Raw genomic sequence first — 20,450 nt, 5'->3', positions numbered from 1 at the left:
ACAGTCCATGTTTAAATCCAAAAGTACTCATCACAATGAGGATTAACAAAAATGTTCAAATATTAAAGAAGGATGTCTATGTTTAGTAAATATGCGCCTAACTTGCAGATGAAGAAAATGATGGATTTTGTCATCTTTATGTACATATATACTCATAAAAAGTTAGGGGCATTCAATTTCCGGTGAAATTGAAAATAACTTAAAAAGTTAAAGCTACACTGATATTACATCATGAGTGTAGCGAGGGCATTTAAGTAGAATCATCCAATGGTAATTCCTTCACCCAAACACTGTTGAAACAAAAGCTAACAACAGTGGTTGGTACAAAAATGTCATTAACATGTCATGTGTTAGGTTTTGTCATGATGTGAAGAGGATGATGAAGAAGACCAAACACCATAAACATTTGGTCGCTTTATGTTTCAGACATTCTTTTTTTTTTCCATTTTTGGACATAATGGACATAGACATTATTATTGTAAACTTAAGCTTTAGTAATGCCTGGAAAAACGCATTTAATTGCATTTCAATTTCAAGCAGTAGAAAAAGCACTTTTATTTGTCTTGTACATGAAATGGGCTTTACAAATAAACCTGCCTTGTCTACACATTCCTTCATTGTTACCCAAAGCTAAATCATCAGTGTTTTTTTTTTTTTTTTTGTATGCAATAGATAAAGTATGTGGGGGTTGGTTAATGCAAATCGTGGTTGTTTGTGTGAATAATTTCTTGTTTTTTTTAATATGTAGAAGCAAAAAATTAATACTTTTGGTTGCAGAGTAAACTAGGGTTATAGCACAAGGTATTATGAGATCCCTTAAACATCCTTTTCACTCAATGCACCGCTGTTAGCTTTAAAATGGCTCCATATCATTTACGCCAACACAATAAAGACAATATGAATACGTTTTATTTACCAGCTGAAGTTCAGAGTGGTGGAAAGTGGAATATTTTATTAAAAAGGTCTGATTTATTTGAGAAGTGCGGAGTGGATGCAAACTCAGTGTGGAAGAATATTGCACACCCGACTGAACAGAGTCTAGAGGACTATCTTGGTGTAAATCCACCCTTAGTTATATTTTATATCATCAATGATCAACTAAAGCAACAAGTCAATAAGATGGTTTAAAAAAAACCTACAAAGAATACTGAATTTTACCTTCTTAGCTTTTTCTGATTTACAATCAGCAAATCAAAGAGGAAAATCAACAGAGGGCTAGCTGAACAAAGTGGTCATTAGATGAAGGCCTAAATGGTGAAAACTGAAGTTGGTTTCATGTTCAGGATACACATGTGATTGACAGTTTAGCTGCTTATAAGCTAGTGGAGGTAAATGAGTCACTGCTTCAGCATCAGCCAGCATGCGCCATAGATTCAGACATCCAGCCGCTGCTGATGGAGGTCACTGGCGACCGATCGCTCTGCAGCTCCTGTGTGTACCTGTTTTAGTCATTGATGGACAGACTCTTTTTCAAAAAGCCTCCACTGAGCTCGATTTCCATCCACAGTGTGATGCAGAGCCAGTTCTATATAAAAGTTCAAGATTCAGTCATTTAGTTTGCTTCTGACTCAGACATTTAATGTTGAGATTTGTGAAATGTGTTTTACTTTAGCTCTGCTCTGCTATCTGCACAGAACTCGGCCCAATCTTTGAAAGATCTTTACTCATTTTAGCATCAATTTCTATTGAATGAAGAGTCAGCCCAACCTTTTGGGAAATTTTTGTGGTAGTCTTCAGATAGAAAAGACATTTAGTACTACAATGTCAGACAGGAAAATTACCATGATGTACAGTAAATGATGCAAGAAATAAGAAAAAATGATTGTTATATCCTGCAAAGTGGAAGCAAGTTCCCTCTGACCTGTAGGAGATGTAAAGTTTTCTTCTTTATTACAAAATTCTGCATTCTATCATTTCATTTTCATTTAGCTCCATCATGAAGTGCAGCATCAGAACGCTTGACTTAGACAACCTCTCGATTTAATGTTTATTATTAACAATTTCCATCACTGCATGCCGACACATCTGAAGGCATTAATCATCATGTGCACTTTCTCTCCTGCTCAACAATGTGAAACAATTTAAAAAGTGTGTGTGAGTGTTCAGCTGTCAGGATGCTGAATGCCTTTCCGTGAATGTAAGCGAGTGAATGGAGGTTAATGGGAACAAAGACTGAAATATGTGAAATTGAATAATGGAAACTGAGGGTCAGCTGGAGAGAATGCAAATGAATCAAGCGAACAAGAATAAAACATTTTACATGAGAATGGAAGAAAAAAACAAAACCAAACTGTGCAAATGAATGAATGGAGGTTAATGAAAGCAGATGGTGGAAAAATAAAGATATGAATAACAGCGAATGAGAGTAAATTACAGCAAGGTTGAAAGATGGGCAGAGGATGAAAGAATAAGTGAGAAAAATACGTGTCAAATATTAAAGAAAGACTTGTAATGAATGAGGGGAAAAAAGAGGCGAACAGATGAACAATTTGAATGCTACGAGAGAAAGCAGGAAGAGGAAGAACAGAAGAAAAGACAAAGTGGCTGAAATGAAAAGAAAATAGATCAGAGAAAGAAGTGAGGGATGATCAGAGCAACAGATGGACAATGAAGTGATGCAACTCTACAAAATCTTCCCTTCCTGCATTTTTCTAAAGCTCATCCTTTTTCCCCTTTAATTTCCTTCTCCCTCCATCTCCACACTCCCCACTACAATACCTTCATTTCATTACATTGTAAACTTTATTGTCTAAAGCATGAAATAAAAATGGGTAAATGTGTTGAGGCAAGAAAACACATATCAAAGGCAGCTTTATGGAGCCTTTGGCTGAATCAGACTGAAAAATGATCCCATAACAAGAAAAAAGGGTGAAATAATCCTCAGCTAGTCGAACAGTCATGCTTGATATGTTGCTTTACAGGCCAGACATGTTCATTCATAAGCTGCACTTGAAGGAAAAAAACCCATCATCCCATTTTCATGGTGTTGCTATGGTTTGTCTACAAACCAGTAGTTTATATAGTGTTGATGGTGTAACAATTTAACTCACTTCCATTTGATATATTGACTTAAAATACATCAGCTTCACAACAAGCTGCACAGCATCCCAGCTGCATCCTCTAAAACAAGTCAGAGGTCTAAAATTGATGTTATTTACACCATTATCCATTTATTCATTAAAAACACTATGCAATTTAGCAAAATTCCAATTATTATACCTCCAAGATCTCCCCAAATCTTCCATTTTAGTGTAGCAGAGCCAATAAAAGTGAAAAGTTTAATCTGTACCAGCAGAGGTGTCAGTGAGTTTATCTTAAGTCCATCACTGTAAAGCTGTCAGACTCAGAGATTGTCAGAATCTCACCTTTGTGTAAGGTACAAAACCCCCACGGATAATAGACCCGTTCACAGAAACTGCCTAAAGAAATTATTTAGGAAGTGCAGTAAGCTGCCATCTGAAGCAAAACAAAAGAGTAATTTTTGTAGGAAAAGAAAAAAAAAAAGTAAAACATTGTGAAATAAGCTGAAGTCATGATGTGTGAATGCTGAGCACAGATCAGCAATCACACATCTGCTCTGTGAGCCGCTTATTTATTTTATTCTTTCTGCTGTAATGAGACGTTCCAGGACAATGAATAAGCGTACAGTATGTTCAAATCGGTTAGAAAGAAACGCGATGCCTTTGCTGCAGCTGGGAGTTTCAGTTCATCAACATTAAGTCGTTATGGGCTCTTCACAACACACACAGCCAGTAAAATGACTCATTTTGGACACATTTTGATTGATTTCAGCTATGAAAACTAACGGGAGTGACTCTGTGGTTAACAGCATTTTAATGGCACCAACCCAATTATGTCACTGCTACTGAATATCGTTTCAAATTATATTTGAGTCAAACTGTTCCAGTAAATCTCAGCCAAATTCTGGTTGCTGGGAGCACTTCTGGCTTTGAGAGTAGTTATCTCAGAGAGCGAACAAAACCGCAACAATCAAGATAGGGCTGACTTTCCCACACTTTCATGCACCTTAACCGCACCCACCCAAACTAACAAGCACACAACGGCACACACCTCGTAGTCTTACACTAGCTGCACTTTCTGAGCACCATCATCCCATCTGCACCTGAAAACTAAGAGATACTACGGGTCGTGCATCTTTAATTGTTTGTTTCAGTTGTATCTCAAACAGCAAATGGTCATAAATGTCTGAGACAGGAAGCAGATCTACTTTTTCTTAAAACATAATTGTCCACAATCATTTATTAAAGAAGGGTTGTATCTGAGATGTGGTGACTCAGTTTTCATGAGCAGTTTATGACAACCTGCATTTAAATTATTAAGCTGTGGAAAAACCCAACTGGTTAATTCTTTGAGCTCTGCTTCTAGTTGCTGCAAGGTTCTTTTTTATTGAACATATTGGTTTATAAAAACCTAAAGTCTGAAAAATTTATATTGCACTGAGGGAAATTAAATTTCTATTTCTCTTTAATTCAGACAAAAACCTGGAACTACCAGATAAAATCAAACTGCAAATGTTGCCAACTATAAATACTCCACAGCGCGCACACACACACACACACACCAACATTTTTAAAGCTTGCAATAAATTAAGAAGTTGATCGACAGATGAGAAAAAGTTGTGGCTCAATGTGACATGTAAAATCACAGAAGAGACAGGAACAGAAAACCATGACTTTACTTACAGTCAGGAAACAGCTGTGTGGCACAGATGGAGACTCCAGCTGATCAGGTGATGGCAGTGACAATATGAAGAGAGGAAGCGGGGGTGGACCCCCTCAGAAGTTCTGCAATAAAAGAAAAAAGTCCTTAGAAACACATTTAAGCTTCCTACATACATAATAAAAAGTTTGTTTTGGTCCAGTCCTTTCATACTGCACGAGAAGCGTTATCCTTAACGGGCCAGAGAACTGCAGAAGGGATATTTGCGTTTTTATGTGCAAGGAACAGCTGACTGGGTTTATTTTATATTTAACGAGAAACTTCGTCCATGGCAGGACGGCGTCGTGCATGCAGCGGTATCCGTGTCCTTGAATCCCACATGTGTTGTTTACATTTAGTTTCTTACCACCTCGATCAGCTGTTTGTTAAAATCATCCGTTCAACTTTGTATCAGGGGAAATGCAATAGCCACAATTTTCCAATTTATTATTTATTAACACCCACCTCAAATGTCTGACCAATCACACAATACTTCTCGGAGCCCCACAAGAGGAAAGTTCTGCTTGGCTGATACGTCGAGAACAAGCTGCAAGATTTCCCCATTTACATCCACAAGAGCAAAATGACGTAATTTTGTTCTTGTGGCCTCGAGAACAAGAAAAAAGTTTGTGCTTCTTGCAGAGTAAATAACAGCCTTTAGATTTTTGTTTGATCACACATTGTTCAAGGAGGAAAAAGAATATACTTCAGCTCAAACAGCAGCTTGGGCCGTATTTTTACGATGCAGGATTCCCTCTTTTTGGGGGGGGGGGGGGTTATTTCATTTTAAAGAAAAGAGCAAGTTGGATTTTTTTTTTCTGTTTACGTATTTTTTATATATTTTCTTTATTATTTAGGTATTCAAAAAGTGGTCTGAGTGGAGTTATGTTATTCATTTTATTTTCTTTTGTCTTCTAGAAAGGTTTTAAATATTTCTAATCCATGCGGGACCCGATGGAGATGTTTTTATATTGGCTTTTTATACGACTTATGATTTTCAATGTCACTGTCACATTCAGTCACTGACGAAAAAAAAAAAAAATCAATATAAAATTGAATTTTTGGGTATAAATTTGACTCAGTTTAAGTTTGTTTTAGAGCTTGGCTAAGACTCAAAGTCAGCACACATTACTCTGTGTATACGCTCAAAGGATAAATTACTACTTTATCACAAAAATAACAAATATATTACTTTTTTTGTTGCATTGTTTTGGTGTCAAGGCGTTTCCCTGGATCTGTTTCAGTCTGATTTGTTCATGCATATTTACAATCACATCCATGCAGTGTTTCCTTGTTTGTACACCTCTATACAAGTGAATTCTATTTCTATGTCTAGCAGAGATCCCAAAGTTTCCAAACATATTTAATAGTCTCGGGTATATAAAATTATGCAAATAAATAAATAAATAAAATAAAAAAAAAACATCTGGACTTCGTGTAAAAACTCTTGAAAAGCTTTAAATGTTGTATTTGGTTTAAATTAGTACATTTTTAGGAAAATCCAATAAATAATGTCACTGTAACAATTAAATAAATGCCTCACATAGATTTTCTCTCTTCTTCCCACAGAGTTCTTCATATTCCTTCACTGAGGTTTAAAAGTTGAGCTTCTAGGGGACTGAAATCCCATCTGGTGGCAAATATTCACATCGAAGGGAATCTAATCTGGTGATGTTTGGCTCAAGACCAACTAATAAAGAAACTGAGCTGCTGCAGGATTAACACACATGCATTGGAACGCCGTGCAGAGAATACTCTTTACCTTAACGAAAGCAAACCGGCTTGTTAGTGAGGTAGTGGCAGAGAGTTTTGTGTGACCTAACCTTTCCTAACAAGGTAATAGGAGCCATTAGGACGAGCAGTCACCAATTAGAGGTGTCGTGCCTAACGAGGTCAAACAGAGAGGGATCATAGGAGACTGCAGAGCAGGAGGTGTGGAGTCGGATGTGACACACTGACAGATGATCAACATGAAGAATTACCTTTATCGCATGTTTTCCCCCTTTAAACTGACTGGTTTAGTTAAAAGGAACTTTTGTGCCACTGGCGACGCAGTACGACTTAAAGCGTTAAAGCTTTTCAAGAAGCTACTATCTTAAGAAACTGAAATGCAAAGTGTAGCTAAATGTCCAACATAACAAAATTAAAAATGAGTAAATCTTTGTGTTGATGTTTAATGGCAGCTAAGTGACTATAAATCATGACTCAGGGTGTTTACAGAATCTACTTCCATTATGATTGTGATCACAGAGGAGAGAATGATTACGCAGTGGGTGCTGTTTAACATGTTGTACTGGAAACAACAAGGCGGCCTGGTTCCAAGTGGGCTCCAGTGGCTCATATGTGCAAGCAAGCCAAAACATTTTGTGAAACTGAATCTGTTGGCAGACATTCAAAAGCTAAATTTCTAATAAATCCACCTGCTGTTCATTCAGCTGTGAAAGAGCTGATTTTGTAACTGATCTGCACTATCTGTCCCATGACAATCCACGTCCAAGTCCATGTTGGAAAATTTGAATCAAACCAAGTATGATTTGAAGCAACAAATCGTACTCTACTAGTCTAAACTCCAGGATGTGAATGCAATTTTTTTCTGTACCACTTAATTGAGTATAAAAAGTACTTTAATGTATATATATTTTTTTGTAAGAAATTGTGACAAAATCCCCCAGGTTACCATAACGATGCATCATATTACCAGGATTGGAAACTGTGTGCATGTCCTCTCCAATATGTGCCCAGTTTGGTGTGTGAAGAGAGATTCCAATTTGAACACATGAGGCTAAGTTATAATGATCAAAGGTCCAACACCATTCTTGCATCTCCAAAGAAACAACAGTTTTATTCTCAGTTTTACAGAATGCACACCAGCATTTTCTGTATTTATAACAGAATGAAGACGGACGTCTAAATACACCAGCCAGATGTCTTTGAAACTCTCAGGTGTAAGACAAGTCAATTAATCCGATTAATATTCACTAATAGGAAGTGACAGCCATACAGGCTGTTATTCAGAACGCAGACCCTCTGATTGGCCATGGTCAGTCGTTTCCATGGATACAATTTTGATGTGTTATGTCTCTGAAACTCACTTACATGTTTAATCTTCTGTTTGAGTTTCAGTCACAAAAACGTATTAAACCCCTCAACAACAAATCTGATCTTTATCATCCATATCACACACAACCAAGCAAATGGGCAGAGTTAGATTTTCATCTGTTTGTACTGCACTAATCCCACATGTGATCTTTCCAGGGGTTAATCCTCTGTGACTGTCTGCACCCACCAGTCTGCTATTATGGATTTACTTTCATCACCACACTGACATTTACTTAACTTCTTTATCCATCTTTTTCCTCTCCAGCAGTCTAACCCTCAATCTTCTCCAATTCATTCTTTGAGTTTACAGCTGTTTGCTTGTTTATTTTATTTATCTATTTTGTTCAATGCTCTCCATCTGCCTCTCTCTCTTCCAGTTTTATGACTTTATTAATCTCAGCAAATCCAAACAGCCTAAAAGCTTCATTGGCAGGACCATGGCTTCTGTGCTGCCAGAGCGTTCACAACAACACAGCAAGTCACAAAAAAAAAATGACCAAACAGGGATGCAGTAGTTTGTTGTTTTATTTATTTTTTTTACTAAGCAGATTTCAAAGGCTCCTTAATGATGTTCAAACCCTGCAGGTGTGCAGATGGCATTTATTGGTCCTCTAATGGAACTCAAAACCCACCAATAGTGTTCATCTGTTATCATCCTGCTTAAACACAAAATTCAGATATTAAAAAGATGATGTAACACCAGAGTTAGTAGCTGAAACACATGCAAATAAAAAGAATCAAGAAAAGCGGACTGATAAAATATTGAAAGAGATTTAAAGACATCGCTGGGAAGAGTTATTTGAGTTGTATAATTTAATTTTGGATGAAAAACTAGAATAGGTTTGCATGTGCTATTGTAAAATAACACGTTTTTATAAAGAACACAGGTGCTGCAACTTTCTGTTATCCATTTAAGTTCCTGTCTCTTTAAGCTGCCCCGAGAGGCTCAATCTGTTCTGATTGGTCAAAAATGGTGGAATGTAAATATTAGCTCCTCTTCCTTTGTTTGAGGTGACAAACCAGCCATTAAACAGGCATTATGCAAGCCTGTTTTACTGTGATGTTAAGACAGAAAAGCTCAGAATACAAATAAGCCATTGAGGGCAGTGCCTTGAGTGGAAGAGAAAGCCTGTCTTAGTAATTCTGCATATAATTTTGCATGTACATAAAAACAACCTACAAAATGACCCATGTTTGCCTCCCAGAGTATTAAAGCTAGTACTTATGCCAGCATCATTCCCTTACCTTCCTTCCCCCTGATCTATACTCAAAGAGACAAACCTAAAATGACAAAAAAAATAGTTGCAGCAGTGCCTTTGTGGTTTTTTGATGTCTCTTTTGAGGACATGTCTTTCACCCTCAAAGCAAATAGAGCAGAAGCAGAATAAACTTAACTCATATAGACTTGTTTCGCATAACCATCAATACAAGCGCCATGTGTCACTCCATGGATGGTGAAGACCACACACGGTTAATGAAGAGAACATTTCATACAGTTGTGACAACTGTGTATAAAACACGCAGGAAAATCTTATAATATTAGACACAAAAAAATACAAGGTCAGCTTATGCAGTGACTATCTGAAGGGCCCCCTGATGCCTCTGGCCCATGATTCTGTTCAGGTGTCTAGTTATGATTTAAAAAAAAAGGTCATTATTTCTCAAACGTGACCCATCCAGCACAACTGCCCCAATCACATCCAACCTTTCTGTCTCCCGTTTCTATGGTAACATAAAGAAGGATCCTTAATGAACTAGATCCTTGTTAGCTCATGCATCACCGTATCATGTCCTCCTTTTCCTTCTCTCGTCAGCATCTCTATGATTTCTTTCATTTTTTCTTTAATAAAAGTCTCCATCGTTCACCTCCTCTGAAGCTGCTGTCGCTCATTCTTTTCTCTTCTCGTTCACGTCAATTCCACTTCTCCAGCATTAATGAAAAGTCGACCGTAGGCTTTTTGCTCCTCTAATAAACCTTATTTATCTTCAACTGCTTTTCCACCACTTTGTTTTCCATCAGTTTTTTTTTAGATTTTATTCCAGTGTTCACTTGTCAAGTTTTCTCTACCCTTTTCATTATTTTCTCCATTTATTATTTCCCCATTTCTTTCTGCAGCTGTCATGTTTTTTTTATGAATAAAAATCAAACTTGTTTTTTCTCCATTTTTGTGAAAAAGTTTATTTTTGCACAAATAGTAAGCACAAAATGTATTTTATCTGTCTTAGGAAATGTTTTTTGTGTAATATATACATTCATGTACACATGCTATCACACTATAATATAAATTATGTTTAAAAAGATCAAATCACATCTTTAATTAGATTCACTTTCTTATAAACTACAGTAAAGCAGAATATATTCAGCTAAGAATCTGAAACTGATCAAGATTCCTTTTGTTTTAAACCACATTTTATTTCTTTTATCATCTTCCATAGCTTGTGTCTCCACAAGGACCTCCTCCTAATCCTCTCTTCTACTTTAATCTCTTAAATTCTCTCTTTTCTAATCAGCTCATTGATTTGATTGTTTTTTCCTGTTCACTTTTCTTTCTGTCATCCTGAAGAAAGAATTAATTCAATCTTCTGTCTTCTCATTACTTAAAACGTTGAAGCATCTTCATCCTCTCTCCATCACTCTGTCTCATCAAGGCCGACTGCTAATGATCATCCTGTAACTCACATCATCTGTTCTCACTTTATCTTAGTCTCCATCTGTCCTCATCTTTCATTTCCATTTTCTCATCTATTATTTTTTGCTACTCTTTTCCTTTTGGTTAGTCAGATCATCATCATTCTTTTCATCATTACAAGTTGACATTTATGAGAAAAAAAATAAATCACACAATTTGCTTTTTCTAAATATTAGATCCCAGATGTTTACATTTACATAGTTTTACAAATGTATATGAATAATCATCCAGTTCTTGCTTAAAATAAATAATCTTTATATAGAAATTATAAAGAACATTAAATAATAAAATAATTATTATCTATGAATCTAATAAATCAAAACTTTATCATGACAGAACATGGAAATGCACATATTTTATAAAAAACATATTAATCATTTAGAATTTGAAGTATAAATGAGGACAACAAAAAGTTGAAAAACTAAGTGGTAATAAAAAGAAACAGCTGGAGGAAAAAAGCACTTTTAGAGCACCTTAGGGAGGCAGAGTCTCTCAGAAGCAAAGATGGGCAGAAAACATTAATCTGCTAATTTTCTGACAATTACAGAATAATCTTCATCACTATAAAAAAACGTGAGGACTACAAATATTTTATAATTTAAAGTAGTCAAAACTATCAAACTTAGAGGCTTTAAAAACAAACATGATTCCATCCCGGAAACCACTGCATGACTTCAGGAACACGTCCAAAAACTGTCCACAAATGCAGGTTGAAGCGCCATAATGCTAAAAAAAAAACATATGTAAACAGAAATGTTGTTGTCTTTGGACCATTAGCTCAAACAGATATTCTCTAAAATCTAAAATCAGAGAAGACAGAACAACATTTATCTGCCAAAGTTCAGCAGGTCGTCTCCTCATTTCACAAAAATTTATGCCCTGTTCTTCACAGAAGGAGGGATGCTACACAGAGGGAAACACAGCATCTCTGAAACTTTTTTGAGGCGTGTTGCTGTTTTAAAATTCAATATGGGCTAATAATCTAAATCGTCTTAGGTACAACCTTTAAACATTTTCTGTGTTATACTGTGTAGTCAGCTCAGTTTGGTTGGTTTTACTTTACATCTTAGCAACTTCTTTATTTTTTCTTTTGTTTTGTTTTCAGGAGTCAGGGTAAAAACAACATTTAATCTACACGTCATGTGCCAGTCATTTTCAGAAGGCTCCTCATTAAAGACACATTACGTAACTTTCTGCCCTTAAAACGCTGCGGACTCGTTTGATGGCACAGAGACAGACTGTTACTCCCCAGCAGCATCCTGAGGCTAAGAAACAGCACAAAACAACTTTTTCTTCTGGGACGCTGCGTGATGTTGAAGCTGGGCTTCACTTTATCCAGCACGTCACACGCTAGGAAGCGGATATAATCACACCGGCCATTTGAACGTGCACTGTGGCTGATTTAGCAAAGAAACACAAAAGGACCCTTTAGTCCCTGAGTTCAGAGAGAGACAATTATAAAATAAAGTTGTTAAGGTATATTGAAACATAATGCCATGGAAATGATGCTAAATCATGATTCAAATTAAATTCAGACAAACTAAAAATATCTAAGTAACAAGTATCCAAATTTAAATACAAATACATCCTCTTCAAAACAGGATTGTTCTAAATATGGATCAGAAAAATGAGCATCAATATGAAAAAAAGGTTTAAAACTAAAATGATTTCCTGTGTGCACAAATCCACATATCAATAGCTATTTTACTTTTAAATAAAATTACAATCCTTCCCACTTTTTGTGTTTCAAACCAAGACCCATACGGCCTCAGACATAGAAATACTGACTTTCTACTTCTGACATCACAAAAATAAGCTTCATCATCATCATCATCATCAGGTTATAAGTGAGCACCTCAGGTATTTTAATATGCTCCTCACTCAACTTCCAAAGAAACGGTTAGGGTTGCTTTATTTCTTCATTTCTTGTCATGGTGTTTTGATTTTCTCCCTGAATCGTCCCTTGTGTTATTTCCTACTAAAGAAAAGGGAAAAATAAAAAGAAAATAAAAAAAACTTCAACAGCCTCTTGATTTCTCAGCATCACAGCATCGATGTTGGCCCACCAGGCACAAAAGTGTCTTCATCAAAGAGCAGGAGCATTACAGCCACAGGAGAATCATCGACTCAGCTCAGAAAGAAGAAAAAGAGAAAACTCTCACACATCAGAATTACAGTTTTGAAACACTGAAGCTTTGACGATGGATAAGAGCCAAAACTTCTTGCTGAAATAAAAAAAAAACCTCTGATCATCAAACCACCTGTGGTTCCTTAAAAAGGCAGGTACATCTAAATGGTGACAACAGGACTTATTTTATGTCCCAAATAAACCACCCTGCAGCAATAAACCCACACACCTTCACCAATGATGTGTTACTTAAAAAACTGTTTTAAAAGTATGTAAACTGGTGAGATGCAGAGCAGAAGCTCACTCTCTGACTTAAACTTTATTTCATAACCAAAAGATTTAAAAAAATGGTTGATTGTTGCAGAACCGGTCACTCCAAAAAAGAAAAAAGAAAGGTTCAAAACTCCAAAACAAAAGAAGTTGCCATTCAGAAGCTTCATGAAAAGAAAATAAATAGTAAGAATTTGAAAGAAAAAAAAATGTGAGTAAAGGAACAGATTTAAATGAGCATCATTTTAGAGGGACTAAACTATGGGGGAAAAAATGTATGGCGAAGACTTGAACATGATCTGAAGTTATAACATTATTTGTAAAACACAGAGGCAGAACAATGACATTATGTCTGGCCTCCAGCATTGCTAGGTAACAAGTGTCCATTGATGATGCAACAGACAACAGAAACTAGAGTTTAATAACACAGACGGATGATGATATGAAATACAGATTGGGATTTCTTTTTTCACCTAAATTAGTAGACTATTCTATGATAGTCAAGTCATTCGCCTGATCTTATCTTCTTTGGGTGACAAACTGAAGAAAAACTGAAGAAAGAAGCAGCACCAATGGTCTAGCAAAGCACCAAAATAGAGGAAAACCTGTTTTTTGGGTTCTAGACTTAAGTCAATACCTGGAAAGAACTATAAATTTCTGAACATTAAAATTTTATTTATGATATAGTACATCAAATTACATTTAAAACCTGAGAAAAACTTTGGATTAAATTAAAGCATTTTCTGCACTTTGAGCCAATATCCACCACAGAACTAACTAGAAACTAAATCCCAGGACATTTCCTAATGAATATGTCCTTCTACACAGACTGAACTCTATTAGTGATGTAATCATTTACAATCCTCAGATTCTTTGTGTAAATGTAACCGCATAATCTTACAAATACAAAAACCCTTTCTGCAGCATGAAGCAGATAAATGCTACAACCAAGAGCCTCATAAAGCCAGAAATCATGGCTTCATATAACAAAATAGCAGCAACGCAAACTCTTTCCATGACAAAAGAAAATGAATCAGGAGTGAACGGATCATAATGGATCTCCAGGTTCTGCTCAGGTTTATTTAGCTTCTGAAGATTTCTAAACTTTCTTCTTTATTTTAAATTTCACCCATATACAATCAAAGACCATTTTATTAGGTACACATGTTGTTAACACAAGTAAACAACATGTTAACACAAGTAGCAAATCAACCAATCACACAGCAGCAACTCAACGCATTGAGGAATCGATCATGATAACTTGCTGAATTTCAAACATCCTAATGGGGAAGAAATGGGATTTAAGTGGACCTGTCAATGTGTCATGTTTGTTGGCGCCCGATGGGCTGGTCTGAGTATTGTAGAAACTGCTGATCTACTGGGATTATCACTCACAACCATCTTTAGGGTTTACAGAGAATGGTCTGGAAAAAAGAGAAAATATCCAATGAGCAGCAGTTGTCTGGAGCAAAATGCCTTATTGATGTCAGAGGAGAATGGGGAGACTGGACAGCAACTTAAATGACCACTGGTTACAACCAAGGTTTGCAGAATTCCATCAACACGTCCAACATTAAAGTAGATGGACAGATGGGCAGAAGACCACACCAGGCGCCACTACTGTCAGCCAAGAACAGGAAACAATACACACATGCTCACAAAAACTGGACAATTGAAGACGGACAAAAATGTTGTCTGGTCTGATGAGTAGTCTCCATGGCAACATTCAGATGGTAGGGTCAGTGTAAATGGTGTGGGGGATATTTTCTGAGCTCTTGATCAGCTTTAAACCAGCTGAGCATGCTTTAAATCCCATAGCCTACCTGAGCATTGTTGCTGATCCTGTCAATCCCTTTATGACCAAAGTGTACCATCTTCTGATGGCTACTTCCAGCAGAATATTGCACCATGTCACAAAGCTTAAGTCATCTTAAACTGGTTTCTCAAACATGACTATGAGTTTACTGCACTCCAATGGCCTCCACAGTTACCAGATCTCAATCTAACAGAGAACCTTTGAGATGTGTCTTATAATGCTGCACAGCTGACAAATCTATCAAGTGAATATGGACCAAAACGTCTGAGAAATGTTTCTAACACCTTGTTGAATCTGTGCCTCCAAGGATTAAGATAGCTCTGATGGCAAAAGAGGGTCCAACCAGGTAAGGCATGGTGGTCCTAATAAAGTGGCCGCTACAGTTGGGGCAATTTCAGGAAAAAATGACATAAGTTTCAATTCTGAAAAAGCTCCTAGGCATCAGAGGTCAATAAGGTCACCTACAAATATATCATCAATTTAATTGGTGCTTCTAGGAGAGACCTGGGGGTCAAAAGATGGAGCTATTTCCAAAAACCACACCACAAGGTTCAAAGAAGACCCAAACTAGGTCAGCTCTTTAGCACAGGGTCAAGGTTAAAAAGTTCAGCCGATTCCTAACACAGCAGCTTACCGCCATTTAAGGATGGGGTGGGGACACCCAGTCACATGATTGGTCAACAGGCTCTGAGACAACTGCAGCCTTACTAAGTGGAGGGTAAAGGGGACGAGACCCGGGTGAACTCTTGTTCCCTAACATGCTATAATTGCTTTCAACAGGCAGGAGGCAGAAACACAAGCTTAGTGTTCAGAATGAACTGAAAACTGCAGAAACTTTTTTTTTTTAGTAAATGATTCTTTACAGAACTAGAGGAAAATTAATTAATCATAGCCTGAAACATATATACTGTATATAAAGACAGTGTAAGTGGAGAGTAGGTGTCGCACAGTCTTTGTGTCTGCTCAGGCTTGGGCTTTTTGGGAAAAAAAGGGGGTGTTTTTGTTGTTGATGTTTTTAATCATAACTGTAGGCCATGGAACACCTTACCGCTTAACATTTTCCTTGTCAAAAGTCCAAACATTTCAATGTTCAGGTGTACCATTTGTGGAAAGTCATTATGCCACATAATTATACAAAGTAAATAAAGGGATAAATTGCCGGTGAGAAATGCCAAATGACCAAAAAAAAAAAAAAAAAAAAAAACTGCAAGAGAACAATGCATGGTTTAAGGATCTAGACTTCTTTAGACTTGGATGATGTGAATAACCTTATTGCATCTTATTTAAACTTCTCATTACCACTCAGATTTATCTGGCCAATTCAATGGTTGTGGCCCTGTAGGACCATGAGAGTAAATCTACAGAAATGGCCCACTTTGTATTGTTTAAATGCATCAAGCTACTTCGATATTTTGGCTATAATAGTATTTCTTCCTGCTTTCTGAGGGTTGTTCAGTTTTCTCTTTGGAAATTGGCTGCTTTTTCACTCCTTTTCTGGTTTGTTTGCAAGCCTGCTAAACACTGACCTGTGTATCACTGAAGCATAAACAGGTACAGTAGTAGCGGTTTAAAAGTTCCCATCCAAGCTGAAAGCCAGCCGAATACCTGCCGGCTTCCAGCCCAGTTCCATTCCAGTTCCAGCCAGCTGCCTTCCAACTTCCAGCCGCCAGAGAGGCCCCCTCCTTCTCCTGGGAGTGTCGATGTTTTAATCAAACTCCACCCATTCCTTGTAATATAGGGTAGACCCAGAAGATGGCGCTTCTCTCACAGACTTCTCATCGCCCGTAGTCTGTCAGGTTTTATCTGAATTTACACTGACCGGCAGAGGCGCCACTCAAAGCACCTCTGATGGCCAGTCACAATTCATAAAAATGCATAAAACTTAATACATAATCATCGTTTGACGTGGAATGTGAAATTGTAACATGCTTGTGCGCTGCCAATTGTTTTATTCAGAAATGAATGCTAGTAGGTTAATAAAACCTTTCAAATACTGGATCACAGCCCCTAGCTCTATTCTCAATAGGATGTATTTATCATACTGATTAATCTTTTAATATTAGCATTATTAACATAGACAAATCAGATTTGGATCAAGCAACACAGAATCTGTTTGAGGTAGCTAGGAAGGGTTATTTTATTCTCATATTATTTATTTCACCTCCATAAGAAGACAGGGCGACAGATAAAAGCCCCACGCAGGATCGGAGATAATTTCTTCCACTTCAATGTGTCTAATCGCGGGGGGACATCCAACACTCGCTGTGCTGCGACTTCCTGCTCGCCGGGAATCCCGATTACGTCACCCCTCCAGGTGGGCTATTCCCCGACACGCTCTGATTACCATTCCAAAAGGTACTGTATGCAGCCCCCAACTTGAACATGCGCCTTCTTCAACATTCGCACTTGCTCCAGAAAATTACCATCTCTTAGGCTCCTCCACCACCACTTTGACTGTGGATTGATACGTAAATGAGCCGCAATAAGGCAGCTGAACAAGTGACCCAGTTTTGTGATTGTTGCACATTGGGTAAGAGTGGTCAAACGAGTCCAGTTTGTGTTGTCATGCTACCAGAAATTCAGTAGGCTAGTCGGTCCTAATGCAGTGAATTTCCATGTTAATGTTGCCAAATTCAATAGCATAGCAAGAGATGAAAAAAGAAACAACGATATTTCTTCAACATGTTAACCAAAATATTTACCTCTTAAAGCATAAACCAAGTATTTACAACAAGCAGTGTGCTTTTTAACGTTAACGTGTGCCATAGCCTACTGCACCGCTGTTCCTCCTTCCAAGTCTTCTTTTTTATTATATTGTTGTTTTATCATCTGAATATACTACAACAACACAGAGAAAATATATGAAAGTTTATTTTACGCTGGTATTTGCGCAGCAGAGTTTTCTGCCGCCGGATTTGTAGTCCAGGAACGGAGAACACAGCTGCTGCCAGGAAAGGTGGATTACATTTTGTTAAAGCACAGCAATCTCCGAGTAGCCTATTATAAATCTCAGTGGCAAAATAAAACACACTGGTCTGGTTTAGTCTTCACTCTGAAATGGTTCAGTCAGAGGAATATAAAGCTGTTTTAAAAATGTTGAGCAAGCTTAAAATAAACATTCATAGGCTATCTATGTGTTTTAGATTAACACAATGATAAAACAACAATAGGCTATAATAATGGAAAAGAAGCGGTGCAGCATGGCAATGATGCGTTAATGGCTCGGGTCGCGGGTTAAACATCAGTCTGGTTCGGATTTAAATGGAATAAATACATTGGTGACGAGTCGGGTTCGGGAGTCATTCTAACGGGTTAGAGCAGGTATGCGTAGCAAAACGGAACCGTGCAGGACTCTGCTCTAAGCAGTTCGGACTTGGTTGACCTGGAACCATTTGACAATAAAATCTGGAGCCATCCTGCAACGCGCTCGCTTAGGCGTCCAGTTAAACCGTGTTTATTCAACCAGTCCCTACTTCATTGCATTCATTCTTTCCTCATAGCCTACGTGCACATTTTTTTCAAGATTGTTTATGTCAGTTTTGTTTTGGAAAATGAAAAAGGAGTCTTTGCGCAGAACTTATAACATTATTCTAATCTTACCACTTGCCTATTTTATTATTGTGTATTTTTGTAATAACATGTAAATTCACTGCATAGGAACCAACTAGTCTACTGAATTTTGTGTGACAACACTAACAGAACTGTTTTGACAATGCAACAATTACAAAACTGCGGCTCATTTACTTATCAATCCATAGTCAAAGTGGTGGTGGAGGAGCCTTGGAGATGGTAATTTTATGGAGCAAGTGCGAATGTTGAGGAATTTAGCCTTTGTTCAAGTTGTGGGCTGCATATATGCAGCCCACAACTTGGTATACCTTTCAGAATGATAATAAACACAACAAGACACACCAAACCAGGAGCTAAGACCACGAAGTTCAGCATCATGCTTATCTATCTTTGGCGTTTTTACACCAACATTTTTATACACTGGATAATGATAATAATTATCGATTAAAGTCACGGATAAAACTGCTGTTGTTAAAACACACCCATCTCTTACAAAATCTAAAATGTAAAACAAAAAAAACAACAAACAAAAAATCTGGATCACTGTAGAAATATCTTTATTCATTGCTGATCATCTGGCCATTGAAGCGTTTTTATTTGGAATTGGGAACAAATATTTTCCACCCTGTTATATTCTGTTCCACTCTGTTATGTTCCATTCCACCCTGTTAGTAAGGTGTTTTTTAATTTTTTTTTTTTTACTAAAAACATTGAGGACTGTGAACCTTGTTGCACCATATTAGGAAGTGAGGAACATTAAATTGATTTTGCTTTTCTGTTCCCAGGTCAAAAGGAATGTAATTATCTCTCATTTGAAATACTTGATTATGCTTTCCTTCTTGCCTTTGTGGAAACAGAAACGTGATAATCTCTCACTTGAAAGCAAGCTGGGCGTACAATAGTGTGATGACGATGAAAACTCACATGACCAATGCTCAATAAAGGGTACATGAAAATGTGAGAAATGGTCAAAAGCACATATACCGTTTGTGGTGAGTGAAACTATACAGCACAGTCCACAAGGCTCTTTTCAAGCACACTCCTCCCCCCAAGGAGTATGCTTGAACAGCTAAGGGCAGGTAATGGCTGTGTTTACAAATGTAAAGGTGCTAATTGTTGGCCATTGAATTGTTAATTTCAAACCGGGCAGCCTTTTGGTTGTACTCTGGGCATGGTAGAGGGATAAGAAATCTCTGGGTTTTCCAGTGTTAAACACTGGAAGCGTCGCCAGCGGTCTTTTGATGACCGCCAGTCACGCTACCATGCTTATAGTGTATTAAAAACTAAACGGCTGAACCTGGTATTTTAGGACTTTTATTAGATAGTTGTTGTCTATAGTTTTACCTGCTTACTTGTTTGGAAAAGTAAACACATCAATATTTACGAGCAGTTTAGCACGTCTAAACTTCCACAGAGCCGCTCAGGGAGACTCTTTCTCAGCCAAACTGTCGTATATCACGGCTATGGAGTTGTAATAAATGGCCGCCCTACTCTGCTTCTGATTGGCTGTAAGATCACAAACCCTGTGTGATGATAGGCTGCTGGTTCCTGTCATTCCTACCAGCCTTTGCGCATGTGCCTGCTTCAGACAGCGGGCAGGCAGCTGTCCCACCGCTGAGACACAGTTGTATGACGTTTTATCACGTTTTATCACTAGATCGCTATGAATAAAATCCAGGGACACTTCATTTCACAGTATAAACCATTTATTTACTTATCTACTTAGGATAATAGCACTTTGAGGCCTAATTCAGAATATAGGTTGGGCTGGGTCCGGACTTTTGTGATCCCTGCTTTACACATTATCAGTATTATGTTATTTTTACCTGCCGATATTACGTTATGATTTTGTCAATATTCAGTTATGCAGCAGCTGTATCAACCCCCACTGTGAATAACTTACGTTGCAGTCAAATGACCGCTGGCAGCGCTCCTCGGGATGTTTAGAAAGCTCGCTGCTAGTGACATTCACCACTTAGCCGACTTGAGGAGGTTGTGCTTTGCCTCATAACACCATTAGCTACACATGTCGGCTTTTTTGATACATTTATTTGACGCCATTTTCAAATCAAATCATTTTTTAAATGTTGGCAAAAATGCAACAAATGAGCGACACAGCTCATTATAAACTGTTTAGAGAGCAGCAAGATCAAATCAC

General features: G+C 37.5%; 1 protein-coding gene across 1 annotated transcript in view; it reads right to left on the bottom strand.

The window, feature by feature from the left end:
* Positions 1-20,450, bottom strand: part of LOC121656538 (semaphorin-6D-like) — a 184,457-nt gene that overhangs the window by 87,679 nt on the left and 76,328 nt on the right. The window contains exon 3 of the mRNA XM_042011580.1: positions 4,704-4,805. The gene's annotated coding sequence lies outside the window, so the exon portion shown is untranslated. The remainder of the gene's footprint in view (positions 1-4,703; positions 4,806-20,450) is intronic.

This window comes from Melanotaenia boesemani, chromosome 17, assembly GCF_017639745.1.
Source record: "Melanotaenia boesemani isolate fMelBoe1 chromosome 17, fMelBoe1.pri, whole genome shotgun sequence".
Taxonomy (NCBI): Eukaryota; Metazoa; Chordata; class Actinopteri; order Atheriniformes; family Melanotaeniidae; genus Melanotaenia; species Melanotaenia boesemani.
This window is presented reverse-complemented; position numbering and strand designations above follow the sequence as displayed.